This window comes from Salmo salar, chromosome ssa09 (genome assembly GCF_905237065.1).
Source record: "Salmo salar chromosome ssa09, Ssal_v3.1, whole genome shotgun sequence".
Taxonomy (NCBI): domain Eukaryota; kingdom Metazoa; phylum Chordata; class Actinopteri; order Salmoniformes; family Salmonidae; genus Salmo; species Salmo salar.
In genome coordinates, this window is record NC_059450.1 from 146,841,452 (window position 1) to 146,855,914 (window position 14,463).

Genomic DNA, 14,463 nt, shown 5'->3' on the forward strand with positions numbered 1-14,463 from the left:
AGTTTTATTTGAGACGACTGTACAACCATCCAGATTAATTGTCAGATTCAACAGAAGATCTCTTTGTTTCTTGGGACCTAGAACAAGCATCTCTGTTTTGTCCGAGTTTAAAAGTAGAAAGTTTGCAGCCATCCACTTCTTTATGTCTGAAACACAGGCTTCTAGCGAGGGCAATTTTGGGGCTTCACCATGTTTCATTGAAATGTACAGCTGTTTGTCGTCCGCATAGCAGTGAAATTTAACATTATGTTTTCGAATGACATCCCCAAGAGGTAAAATATATAGTGAAAACAATAGTGGTCCTAAAACGGAACCTTGAGGAACACCGAAATTTACAATTGATTTGTCAGAGGACAAACCATTCACAGAGACAAACTGATATCTTCCTCCTCTCTTCTTCCTCTCTTCCACCTCTCTACTTCCTCTCTTCTTCCTCTCTTCCTCCTCTATTCCTCCTCTCTTCCTCCTCTATTCCTCCTCTCTTCTTCCTCTCTTCTTCCTCTATTCCTTCTCTCTTCCTCTCTTCTTCCTCTCTTCCTCTCTTCCTCTCTTCTTCCTCTCTTCCTCCTCTCCTACTCCACTCTTCCTCCTCTCTCCTTCCTCTCTTGCTCTCTATCCCTTTTACATCAGAGTTACTCATCCTGTCTCGACCTATCAATCACATCTGTAACATCTATATTGTTATCCTCCCTCTACCCCTTCCTCTCCTCTCCTCCTTCTCTCTCTCCCAGTAGGTAAACTGGTAGTAATGCTGTAATGTGTCTGCTGAGGCTCTTCACATCTGATTGGACCTACTGTAAGAAGAGCCTGGTAAAGGAGAAACGGTGTGTTTGTTGTCCCTCACCATGATGACTGTGTGTCTGTCTCCATCCGTCCGTCCGTTTGTTTGTATGTTAGTCACACGTGATATCTCAGACAGCACTGGCCCGATTTTCACTAAACTTGGGTGAATGATTCGTCTTGCCATAGAGATCCGGCATTTACAAATAACACTGATTGGCCAGATGGTGGCGCTATAACAAGTGATTGAAAATGCAAACTTTGAAAGGTCACGCACCTCACCCCATTTCACCTAAAGTCATGAAATTCGGTAGATAGGTCCCTCTCCTCACGCGGAACAAATTCAACTAGCTCTCACAGTCTAACAGCAGAATCAGACGTTCATCCATGTTTCTCAAACGTCACATTATGTTATGTTTTTGCATTAAGTCTGAAATCTTAAGGTTAGGCATTCATTCTGAATGGTTAAGGTAAGAGTTAAGGTTTGGGATAACCTTAAAACAAAAATCTCAAAAACAACTTTCCATTGTTGGATTCAAACTTGCAACCCATCGGCCATCCCCAACAACACACCCTAGCAACAATCAAAACCTAGTTGAAGGTAACAAGCCTTCATCCCATTAGTTTGCACTATATTGAGCAGGGGTCGCCAACCAACTGGTCGATCTTCAAGGCATTCCTAGTCGATCACCAAATATTTCTGTAGAAAAGCCAACGAACGATAAAGGCTTGCACTCCTTTTTTAAAATCGTGTTGAGCTGTTGCCGGTAGGTGCACTTGATTCAAAAGTCCTGCGCACCGGGTAGAAAAGTGTTCCCATGAGACAAACTCCGCCTACCCGGAGGACTGGTAAATCGGATAGCTCAAATCACCGTGGCTACAGAGCTTCCATGACCCTGGCCACAGCCAAGGTTAATAGGCTAGTAGCCTACGTCAGATTTAATAACTTTTAAAACCACGACCACAGAGAGACTGTCAACGAATACAGCAAAGAGCTGCTGTTTTTATGAGTGAGTTCATGTTTAAGTTTATATTCAGCACTGTCACTGTTTTTATTCAACACTATTACAAAACGCACTTCTCCGTACTTCCGCTCAGGCTGCAGCTGCAATGAATGAGTAGCCAAGTATCGATAGCCCTGCGTTTTATCATTATTAGCAGCTCGTCGTGACGATTTTAATATTAAGGAATATTTAACTTTCTCTGGTCATAGGAACAACATGAATTTGTGCATGAGCAGATGCGGTACGACTCGAGTTTAGCCATCAGGTGGAAGACGGTGATCGTTTTGAACGGTCATCCAAGTACGGAATTCCAAGTCGGAAACTCTGGCATCTTTCTAGAGCTCTGACCGTTCAACCTGAAGATCACTGACGTGGTGCTGTGACCTCGTTGACCATCAGATGCAGGAACCATCAGTCCAGTAAAATAAAAAAGCTAATTATTTAAAATCATGATCCACAGTGCCTCACAAGTGCTAAACCAACTGATCTATTTTGTTATCAAAGCTCGAGTTTTGAAATATAATATGGTCTGATTAACAATATTGGCAGGACAATCATATAGCCAATATGCTGTGATAATGTATTAGTCCTTACTGCCCAAACCTCATTCCTACAAAACTATTTGTGTGAGGTTAATGTAAAGTCTGAGCAGTAGATCTCAGCTTGCATCTTGACTCAGAAAAGGTTGGTGACGACTGATATAGAACAATGTTTTTTTTCTGTGATCGAATCAACATTATATCAGCCCCTTTTCAATGCAACAAACCAAACCAAATCTAACTTTGCAACATTGAGTCTGTGATTTTGTAGTAGGCAGAGACAGAGCTCAACGAAGTAGAATTATTTGGCAGGGGGTAGGCTTCGAGTGGTCTTTCAATCACCCGCGAGTGAACGCGCTCTTCAGTTCAGATCAGAGCTTAGAGCTGCGGGTGTACACATTTGTTGATATTCTTTGCTGGTAAGGAGTTATTAGCCCAGTTCTAGATAAGTAGGCCTATAGGTCAGCAATGAGGAGTTACTGCCTCCTACAAGAGCACAAAACCTGTAGGCTACATTTCAAGCTGTCTTTGAAAAGCCAGTCAGGTCAAAAGCTTATGTCTTAACTAAAGGGACGTATTTTGAGACAAGATGTAATATGCAAATGAGCTAGTAGGTAGAGGGATAGCCTAGATTCTAATTCTCTGTATGGTAATCAAAATTAATTGTATTTTGTAAAGTGGTTTCTTGCATCACACAACACAATACAATGCAATTTACAGTCACATTTTTGGCCCACGATGTTACAGACCAAGTAAAAAATTATGAATTAATACCAAGTCCTTCATAATGTGAAAACCTTTTTAAAAGTCTCATGCATTGTAATCCTGTATTGAACACCTCATATAGACTACTGTAGTCCTGTATTGAACACCTCATATAGACTACTGTAGTCCTGTATTGAACACCTCATATAGACTACTGTAGTCCTGTATTGAACACCTCATATAGACTACTGAAGTCCTGTATTGAACACCTCATATAGACTACTGTAGTCCTGTATTGAACACCTCATATAGACTACTGAAGTCCTGTATTGAACACCTCATATAGACTACTGTAGTCCTGTATTGAACACCACATATAGACTACTGAAGTCCTGTATTGAACACCTCATATAGACTACTGTAGTCCTGTATTGAACACCTCATATAGACTACTGTAGTCCTGTATTGAACACCTCATATAGACTACTGAAGTCCTGTATTGAACACCTCATATAGACTACTGTAGTCCTGTATTGAACACCACATATAGACTACTGAAGTCCTGTATTGAACACCTCATATAGGCAGGCTACTGTAGTCCTGTATTGAACACCTCATATAGACTACTGAAGTCCTGTATTGAACACCTCATATAGACTACTGTAGTCCTGTATTGAACACCTCATATAGACTACTGAAGTCCTGTATTGAACACCTCATATAGACTACTGTAGTCCTGTATTGAACACCACATATAGACTACTGAAGTCCTGTATTGAACACCTCATATAGACTACTGTAGTCCTGTATTGAACACCTCATATAGACTACTGTAGTCCTGTATTGAACACCTCATATAGACTACTGAAGTCCTGTATTGAACACCTCATATAGACTACTGTAGTCCTGTATTGAACACCACATATAGACTACTGAAGTCCTGTATTGAACACCTCATATAGGCAGGCTACTGTAGTCCTGTATTGAACACCTCATACAGACTACTGAAGGCTATATCATAGAAATCAAAGGCTATTTCCATGTGAAAATGTTGAGTGATTTGCTCCATTGGTTTTATTGGTAGCCCTACATTATGCTCCAACAGCCACAAAAGCCTGTTGGCTACTGTCTGAAACTGTAAAGGTACAGCCTCAGTCTTCACTGGAAACGCACAAAATTCTCACAATGTTCAAGTTTCCACTCACAAGACCAAACACTTGCTCAGTGCCCCAATAAAACATATCACCTTTTATCTGAGATGCCATAAAACATATCACCTTTTATCTGAGATGCCATAAAACATATCACCTTTTATCTGAGATGCCATAAAACATATCACCTTTTATCTGAGATGCCATAAAACATATCACCTTTTATCTGAGATGCCATAAAACATATCACCTTTTATCTGAGATGCCATAAAACATATCACCTTTTATCTGAGATGCCATAAAACATATCACCTTTTATCTGAGATGCCATAAAACATATCACCTTTTATCTGAGATGCCATAAAACATATCACCTTTTATCTGAGATGCCATAAAACATATCACCTTTTATCTGAGATGCCATAAAACATATCACCTTTTATCTGAGATGCCATAAAACATATCACCTTTTATCTGAGATGCCATAAAACATATCACCTTTTATCTGAGATGCCATAAAACATATCACCTTTTATCTGAGATGCCATGAAACATATCACCTTTTATCTGAGATGCCATGAAACATATCACCTTTTATCTGAGATGCCATAAAACATATCACCTTTTATCTGAGATGCCATAAAACATATCACCTTTTATCTGAGATGCCATGAAACATATCACCTTTTATCTGAGATGCCATAAAACATATCACCTTTTATCTGAGATGCCATAAAACATATCACCTTTTATCTGAGATGCCATAAAACATATCACCTTTTATCTGAGATGCCATAAAACATATCACCTTTTATCTGAGATGCCATAAAACATAGCACCTTTTATCTGAGATGCCATAAAACATATCACCTTTTATCTGAGATGCCATAAAACATATCACCTTTTATCTGAGATGCCATAAAACATATCACCTTTTATCTGAGATGCCATGAAACATATCACCTTTTATCTGAGATGCCATAAAACACATCACCTTTTATCTGAGATGCCATAAAACATATCACCTTTTATCTGAGATGCCATAAAACATAGCACCTTTTATCTGAGATGCCATAAAACATATCACCTTTTATCTGAGATGCCATAAAACATAGCACCTTTTATCTGAGATGCCATAAAACATATCACCTTTTATCTGAGATGCCATAAAACATATCACCTTTTATCTGAGATGCCATAAAACATATCACCTTTTATCTGAGATGCCATGAAACATATCACCTTTTATCTGAGATGCCATAAAACATATCACCTTTTATCTGAGATGCCATAAAACATATCACCTTTTATCTGAGATGCCATAAAACATATCACCTTTTATCTGAGATGCCATAAAACATAGCACCTTTTATCTGAGATGCCATAAAACATATCACCTTTTATCTGAGATGCCATAAAACATATCACCTTTTATCTGAGATGCCATAAAACATATCACCTTTTATCTGAGATGCCATAAAACATATCACCTTTTATCTGAGATGCCATAAAACATATCACCTTTTATCTGAGATGCCATGAAACATATCACCTTTTATCTGAGATGCCATAAAACATATCACCTTTTATCTGAGATGCCATGAAACATATCACCTTTTATCTGAGATGCCATAAAACATATCACCTTTTATCTGAGATGCCATAAAACATATCACCTTTTATCTGAGATGCCATAAAACATATCACCTTTTATCTGAGATGCCATAAAACATATCACCTTTTATCTGAGATGCCATAAAACATATCACCTTTTATCTGAGATGCCATAAAACATATCACCTTTTATCTGAGATGCCATAAAACATATCACCTTTTATCTGAGATGCCATAAAACATATCACCTTTTATCTGAGATGCCATAAAACATATCACCTTTTATCTGAGATGCCATAAAACATATCACCTTTTATCTGAGATGCCATAAAACATATCACCTTTTATCTGAGATGCCATAAAACATATCACCTTTTATCTGAGATGCCATAAAACATATCACCTTTTATCTGAGATGCCATAAAACATATCACCTTTTATCTGAGATGCCATAAAACATATCACCTTTTATCTGAGATGCCATAAAACATATCACCTTTTATCTGAGATGCCATAAAACATATCACCTTTTATCTGAGATGCCATAAAACATATCACCTTTTATCTGAGATGCCATAAAACATATCACCTTTTATCTGAGATGCCATAAAACATATCACCTTTTATCTGAGATGCCATGAAACATATCACCTTTTATCTGAGATGCCATAAAACATATCACCTTTTATCTGAGATGCCATAAAACATATCACCTTTTATCTGAGATGCCATAAAACATATCACCTTTTATCTGAGATGCCATAAAACATATCACCTTTTATCTGAGATGCCATAAAACATATCACCTTTTATCTGAGATGCCATAAAACATATCACCTTTTATCTGAGATGCCATAAAACATATCACCTTTTATCTGAGATGCCATAAAACATATCACCTTTTATCTGAGATGCCATAAAACATATCACCTTTTATCTGAGATGCCATAAAACATATCACCTTTTATCTGAGATGCCATAAAACATATCACCTTTTATCTGAGATGCCATAAAACATATCACCTTTTATCTGAGATGCCATGAAACATATCACCTTTTATCTGAGATGCCATAAAACATATCACCTTTTATCTGAGATGCCATAAAACATATCACCTTTTATCTGAGATGCCATAAAACATATCACCTTTTATCTGAGATGCCATAAAACATATCACCTTTTATCTGAGATGCCATAAAACATATCACCTTTTATCTGAGATGCCATAAAACATATCACCTTTTATCTGAGATGCCATAAAACATATCACCTTTTATCTGAGATGCCATAAAACATATCACCTTTTATCTGAGATGCCATAAAACATATCACCTTTTATCTGAGATGCCATAAAACATATCACCTTTTATCTGAGATGCCATGAAACATATCACCTTTTATCTGAGATGCCATAAAACATATCACCTTTTATCTGAGATGCCATAAAACATATCACCTTTTATCTGAGATGCCATAAAACATATCACCTTTTATCTGAGATGCCATGAAAACATATCACCTTTTATCTGAGATGCCATAAAACATATCACCTTTTATCTGAGATGCCATGAAACATATCACCTTTTATCTGAGATGCCATAAAACATATCACCTTTTATCTGAGATGCCATAAAACATATCACCTTTTATCTGAGATGCCATAAAACATATCACCTTTTATCTGAGATGCCATAAAACATATCACCTTTTATCTGAGATGCCATAAAACATATCACCTTTTATCTGAGATGCCATAAAACATATCACCTTTTATCTGAGATGCCATAAAACATATCACCTTTTATCTGAGATGCCATAAAACATATCACCTTTTATCTGAGATGCCATAAAACATATCACCTTTTATCTGAGATGCCATAAAACATATCACCTTTTATCTGAGATGCCATGAAACATATCACCTTTTATCTGAGATGCCATAAAACATATCACCTTTTATCTGAGATGCCATAAAACATATCACCTTTTATCTGAGATGCCATAAAACATATCACCTTTTATCTGAGATGCCATAAAACATATCACCTTTTATCTGAGATGCCATAAAACATATCACCTTTTATCTGAGATGCCATAAAACATATCACCTTTTATCTGAGATGCCATAAAACATATCACCTTTTATCTGAGATGCCATAAAACATATCACCTTTTTCCAAAGGCTTCCAGTTTATTTGTCTTTTCTTTCTCTCTCTTTCACCCCCTATCTCTTTCTCTCTCTCTTTCAACCCCTATCTCTTTCTCTCTCTCTTTCACCCCTATCTCTTTCTCTCTCTTTCAACCCCTATCTCTTTCTCTCTCTCTTTCACCCCCCATCTCTTTCTCCCCCCATCTCTTTCTCTCTCTCTTCACCGTCCATCTCTTTCTCTCCGTTATCTTATGTTTTAAATCTCTTCTCATTAGTTTGTGGTCGGCTCGGCTGGCTAGTCATTTAAAGGGCTGCCAAGAGGGATTTACCGGGAGCCCTGCTGCACGGCGGCCGGCCCGCCCGCCCTCGTTCCCCGCTCCGTTAACCGGCACAGGGTAATCAGGCTAGATGTCTGGGCAGCGTAGCTCTACCGGGTCACACCGGCTGAGCATCCTAATGACCTGCTATTTATTCCCTTCTTACCGGGAGCATCACAAACAGCTTCTATCTCAAAGTAAGAAGACAGAGATATGCCACGCTTCATTCAGCTGTAAACAGTCTTTCTACTCTGCAAGGCTAACGCTGATTGAAGCTGAATCTCTTCTAGCTGAATATCTCCTTATAAGGACCTGGATGAGCTCACATGGGACACAAGACAAACACATGAACGCATGCACGCGTGCATACAAACACAAACACATGAACGCATGCACACATGCATACAAACACAAACACATACACGTGTGCATACAAACACAAACACATGCACGCGTGCATACAAACACATGCACGCGTGCATACCCACACACCTCTCAGAGGAGAAGAACCTCTCTCCTGTGACAGACAGAGACACTAGAGAAGGGTGCCCAGGTGGAGTGATGCCAAAGTCCTGGCACTAAATCAAAGCATTAGGGAAGAAAGAAGGCATGAAAGAGAGATGAGTGTGGTATTCAGGAAGAGCATATGGGCTGTATGAGGGGGACAGCTGTTTCTGGAGGGAGGGCATGCAGACTTCCTGTTGGTGGCTTCCTGGTCCGTCTGACATTGCGTTCCTCTAGTGAGTAGCAGGACAGATGTTTCCAGAAGGTGTGATGCAGGCTGATGGGGTAGTGGTGCTATAGTGAATGGTGCACCGTCTAAACTGTTCCCTCACTACAACCCCAAAGGGCCCACAGCTCCTGAGAGAAACTTCTATCAAAGTATAGTTTGTCTCTTCTGGGAAACTCTTTTGACTGTGTCGCTATAGTCCTAGTGTTGCCGGGGGTTACAGACGCCACAGAGATCCGAGCTCCAGAACCGAGATAGCCAATAAAGACTCACAAACAGAGAATTACCCAGCGTCCCATGGGGTAAGGCGAGACAGGCAAGGCGTCAATACTCTCCTGATGACACAGCTGAGGAGGTGGAAGTAGGTCGATACTCTCTCCTTCATTTGGATACTCCTCCTCTGTCTCTCCTCCATTTTGTGTGTTCTCCTCTCCTGATGCAGGGATCGATGGAAGGATCGCAGCAGGAGCAAGGTTTCACAATGACACACTGACACTGGCTGGACATTAGTTTAACAACGCTCCTCCCTCCCTCTCCCTGCTGCTGTCTCTCATTCTCCTCTCTCTCGCTCTCTCTCTCTCTTTTTCTCTCTCTCTTTCTCTCTTTCACTCTTTCTCTTTCTCTCCTGTCTCTCCTCTCTCTCTCCTGTCTCTCTCTCTCTCCCCTGTCTCTCTCTCTCTCTCTCCTGTCTCTCTCACTCCTGTCTCTCTCTCTCTCTCTCCTGTCTCTCTCTCTCTCTCTCTCTCTCTCTCCTGTCTCTCTCTCTCTCTCTCCTGTCTCTCTCTCTCTCTCTCTCCTGTCTCTCTCTCTCTCTCTCTCCTGTCTCTCTCTCTCTCTCTCTCTCTCTCTCTCTCTCTCTCTCTCTCTCCTGTCTCTCTCTCTCTCTCTCTCTCTCCTGTCTCTCTCTCTCTCCTGTCTCTCCTCTCTCTCTCGCTCCCCATTTCTCTCTAATCTGAAAAGATTAGTGTGGTCTGGGGCATCAGATGTTGCTATGTGCTTTTGCTTATTCTCTCTCAGAACTACAATAAATCACTGTGTGCTCAGACAGACAGAGACCAGTCTCTAATATTACAATATATCACTGTGTGCTCAGACAGACAGAGACCAGTCTCTAATATTACAATATATCACTGTGTGCTCAGACAGACAGAGACCAGTCTCTAATATTACAATATATCACTGTGTGCTCAGACAGACAGAGACCAGTCTCTAATATTACAATATATCACTGTGTGCTCAGACAGAGAGAGAGGAATGGGATTCTGTAAGGCATCGAGCTGCAATACAGAAATACATTTATCAGATATATTTCTGTGGTTACAGAAGCAGCCAGACAGAAACAGAACGGCTACATCCCAAATTGCACCCTATTCCCTATTTAGTGCACTACGTTTCACTAGCTCCCTATAGGCCCTGGTTAAAAGTAGTGCACTAAATAGGGAAAAGGGTGCCATTTTGGAAGCAATCAACAAAATTAGTGAGGGTGAGGATGAGGGGTGAGGATGAGGGGTGAGTATGAGGGGTGAGGGTGAGAATGAGGGGTGAGTATGAGGGGTGACGGTGAGTATGAGGGGTGAGTATGAGGGGTGACGATGAGTATGAGGGGTGAGTATGAGTGGTGAGGGTGAGTATGAGGGGTGAGTATGAGTGGTGAGGGTGAGTATGAGGGCTGAGTATGAGTGGTGAGGGTGAGTATGAGGGGTGGGTATGAGGGGTGAGGATGAGGGGTGAGGATGAGGGGTGAGTAAGAGGGGTGAGAATGAGGGTTGAGGGTGAGTATGATGGGTGAGTATGAGGGGTGAGAATGAGGGGTGAGTGTGGGTATGAGGGGAGAGTATGAGGGGTGTGGGTGGATATGAGGGGTGAGGGGTGAGTATGAGTGGTGAGTATGAGGGGTGAGTATGAGGGGTGAGGGGTGGGTATGAGGGGAGAGTATGACGGGTGCGGGTGGATATGAGGGGTGAGGGTGAGTATGAGTGGTGAGTATGAGGGGTGAGTATGAGAGGTGAGGGTGGGTATAAGGGATGAGTATGATTATGAGGGGTGAGTATGAGGAGTGACTATTTGGGGTGAGTATGAGTGGTGAGTATGAGGGGTGAGCATGAGGGGTGATGGTGAGTATGAGGGAAGGGAGAGTATGAGGGGTGGGAGTTAGTATGAGGAGTGAGTATGAAGGTTGAGTATAGGGGATGAGGGTGAGTATGGGGGTGAGTTTGAAGGGTGAGGGTGCGTATGAAGGGTGAGTATGAGGGGTGAGGGTGAGAATGAGGGGTGAGGTTGATGGTGAGTATGAGGGGTGAGTATGATGGTGAATATGAGGTGTGAGGTTGAGTATGAGGGTGAGTATGAGGGGTAAGGGGAGAGAGGGGAGAGTATGAGGGGTAAGTGTGAGTATTAGGGGTGAGTATTAGGGATGAGGATGATTATGAGGGGTGAGGGTGAGTATGAGGGGTGAAGGTGAGTATGATGGGTGAATATGAGGGGTGAGGGTGGGTATGAGGGGTGAGTATTAGGGGTGAAGGTGAGTATTTGGGTTGAGGGTGAGTATGAAGGGTGAGGGTGAGTATGAAGGGTGAGTATGGATACGAGGGGTGAGGATGAGTATGAGTGGTGAGTATGAGGGGTGAGGGTGAGAATGAGGGGTGAGGGGGAGAGAGGGCAAAGTATGAGGTGTAAGTGTGAGGGTGAGTATTAAGGGTGAGTATGAGTGGTGAGTATGAGGGGTGAGTATGGAGGGTGAGAATGTATATGAGGGGTGAGGGTGAGTATGAATGGTGAGTATGAGGGGTGAGGGGTGAGTAGGAGGGGTGAGGTTGATGGTGAGTATGAGGGGTGAGTATTAGAGTGAATATGAGGGGTGAGGGTGATTATGAGGGGTGTGTTTGAGGGTGAGGGTGAGTTTGAGGGGTGGGGGTGAGTCGATGGGTGAGTATGAGGGGTGAGGGTGAGGGGTGGGTATGAGGGGTGTGTATAATGGATGAGGGTGAGTATGAGGTGTGAGTATGAGGGGTGAGGGGGAGTGAGGGGAGAGTATGAAGGGTAAGGGTGGGTATGAGTATGAGGGGTATGGGTGGGTATGAGTATGAGGGGTAAGGGTGGGTATGAGGGGTGAGTATATGAGGGGTGTGTATAATGGATGAATTCGAGTATGAGGTGTGAGTATGAGGGGTGAGTATGAGGGGTGAGTATGAGGGGTGCGTATGAGTGGTGAGGGTGAGTATGAGGGGTGATTATAAGGGGTGAGGGTGAGTGAGGTGAGAGTATGGATTTTAGTTAGGATTTAGTTAGGATTTTTAGTGTTTTTAGGATTTAACCTGTTAGGGCTAGGGGGCAGTAGGATTAGTTAGGATTTTTAATGTTTTGAAAATCGCGCCACAGGCTGCAAGTGGCTGTTACGTAGGTGGGACGAATTCGTCCCGCCTAGCCCAGAGAGGTTAAGAACTTTACTCTAACCCCACTCAGAGTGTATTACAACCAATCACCATGTACTCTGGTACATGATGTGACCAATCAGGGTTTCTGAGAGAGGACAGAAGGATTGGATATTGGTTGTAATACACTCTGTTTTGGGGAAAGGGGGTGGTTTTCCCATGAGTGAGATTCATACCACACATGCTGAACACCAGAACTTGGATGAATGAGGCTAGTGGGTCAGAGGTGGACTAAACAGAAAGGTTTTCCTGGTAGAAGACTTGGACCGCCGCGGAGGGAGAGGAAGTCCCTGGCCACTACAGTCTATGGAGACGTCATTAAGACCAGGTCAGCAGTCAGAGAACTCTGAACAACATCTCCAGACAACATACACCTCCCTGGCCTTTAACTCATGTAACTCATGTCAAACTATTTATATCTGTAACTGACCGATTGAGGGAGGGAGGGAGGGAGGGAGGGAGGGAGGGAGGGAGGGAGGGAGGGAGGGAGGGAGGGAGATTTAGGGGGAGAAAGAGAGAGGATGGTTGGGATTATGTGGGGGCTCGGAATGCATTAGAATGCTCTGATGCCATAACAACTACTGCTTCCACGTGACCAATCAAACAGTTCCATGCTCGCCTGCACGTACGCATGCTCCTTTCCTGTCTTCCACCGCCCCACGCCTGATAAGCCGCACAGGAAGTGCTACAGATGTAAAGTAATATGAGGATGGCTCCAGCTGGCCTTCTTCTACCAGTAATATAGGGATGGCTCCATCTGGTCTTCTTCTACCAGTAATATAGGGATGGCTCCAGCTGGCCTTCTTCTACCAGTATTATAGGGATGGCCCCATCTGGTCTTCTTCTACCAGTAATATAGGGATGGCTCCATCTGGTCTTCTTCTACCAGTAATATAGGGATGGCTCCAGCTGGTCTTCTTCTACCAGTAATATAGGGATGGCTCCAGCTGGTCTTCTTCTACCAGTAATATAGGGATGGCTCCATCTGGCCTTCTTCTACCAGTAATATAGGGATGGCTCCAGCTGGCCTTCTTCTACCAGTAATATAGGGATGGCTCCAGCTGGCCTTCTTCTACCAGTAATATAGGGATGGCTCCAGCTGGCCTTCTTCTACCAGTAATATAGGGATGGCTCCAGCTGGCCTTCTTCTACCAGTAATATAGGGATGGCTCCAACTGGCCTTCTTCTACCAGTAATATAGGGATGGCTCCAGCTGGCCTTCTTCTACCAGTAATATAGGGATGGCTCCAGCTGGCCTTCTTCTACCAGTAATATAGGGATGGCTCCATCTGGCCTTCTTCTACCAGTAATATAGGGATGGCTCCAGCTGGCCTTCTTCTACCAGTAATATAGGGATGGCTCCATCTGGCCTTCTTCTACCAGTAATATAGGGATGGCTCCAGCTGGCCTTCTTCTACCAGTAATATAGGGATGGCTCCAGCTGGCCTTCTTCTACCAGTAATATAGGGATGGCTCCAACTGGCCTTCTTCTACCAGTAATATAGGGATGGCTCCAGCTGGTCTTCTTCTACCAGTAATATAGGGATGGCTCCATCTGGTCTTCTTCTACCAGTAATATAGGGATGGCTCCAGCTGGCCTTCTTCTACCAGTAATATAGGGATGGCTCCAGCTGGTCTTCTTCTACCAGTAATATAGGGATGGCTCCATCTGGCCTTCTTCTACCAGTAATATAGGGATGGCTCCAGCTGGTCTTCTTCTACCAGTAATATAGGGATGGCTCCACCTGGTCTTCTTCTACCAGTAATATAGGGATGGCTCCAACTGGCCTTCTTCTACCAGTAATATAGGGATGGCTCCAGCTGGTCTTCTTCTACCAGTAATATGGGGATGGCTCCAGCTGGTCTTCTTCTACCAGTAATATAGGGATGGCTCCAGCTGGCCTTCTTCTACCAGTAATATAGGGATGGCTCCAGCTGGCCTTCTTCTACCAGTAATATAGGGATGGCTCCAGCTGGTCTTCTTCTACCAGTAATATAGGGATGGCTCCAGCTGGTCTTCTTCTACCAGTAATATAGGGATG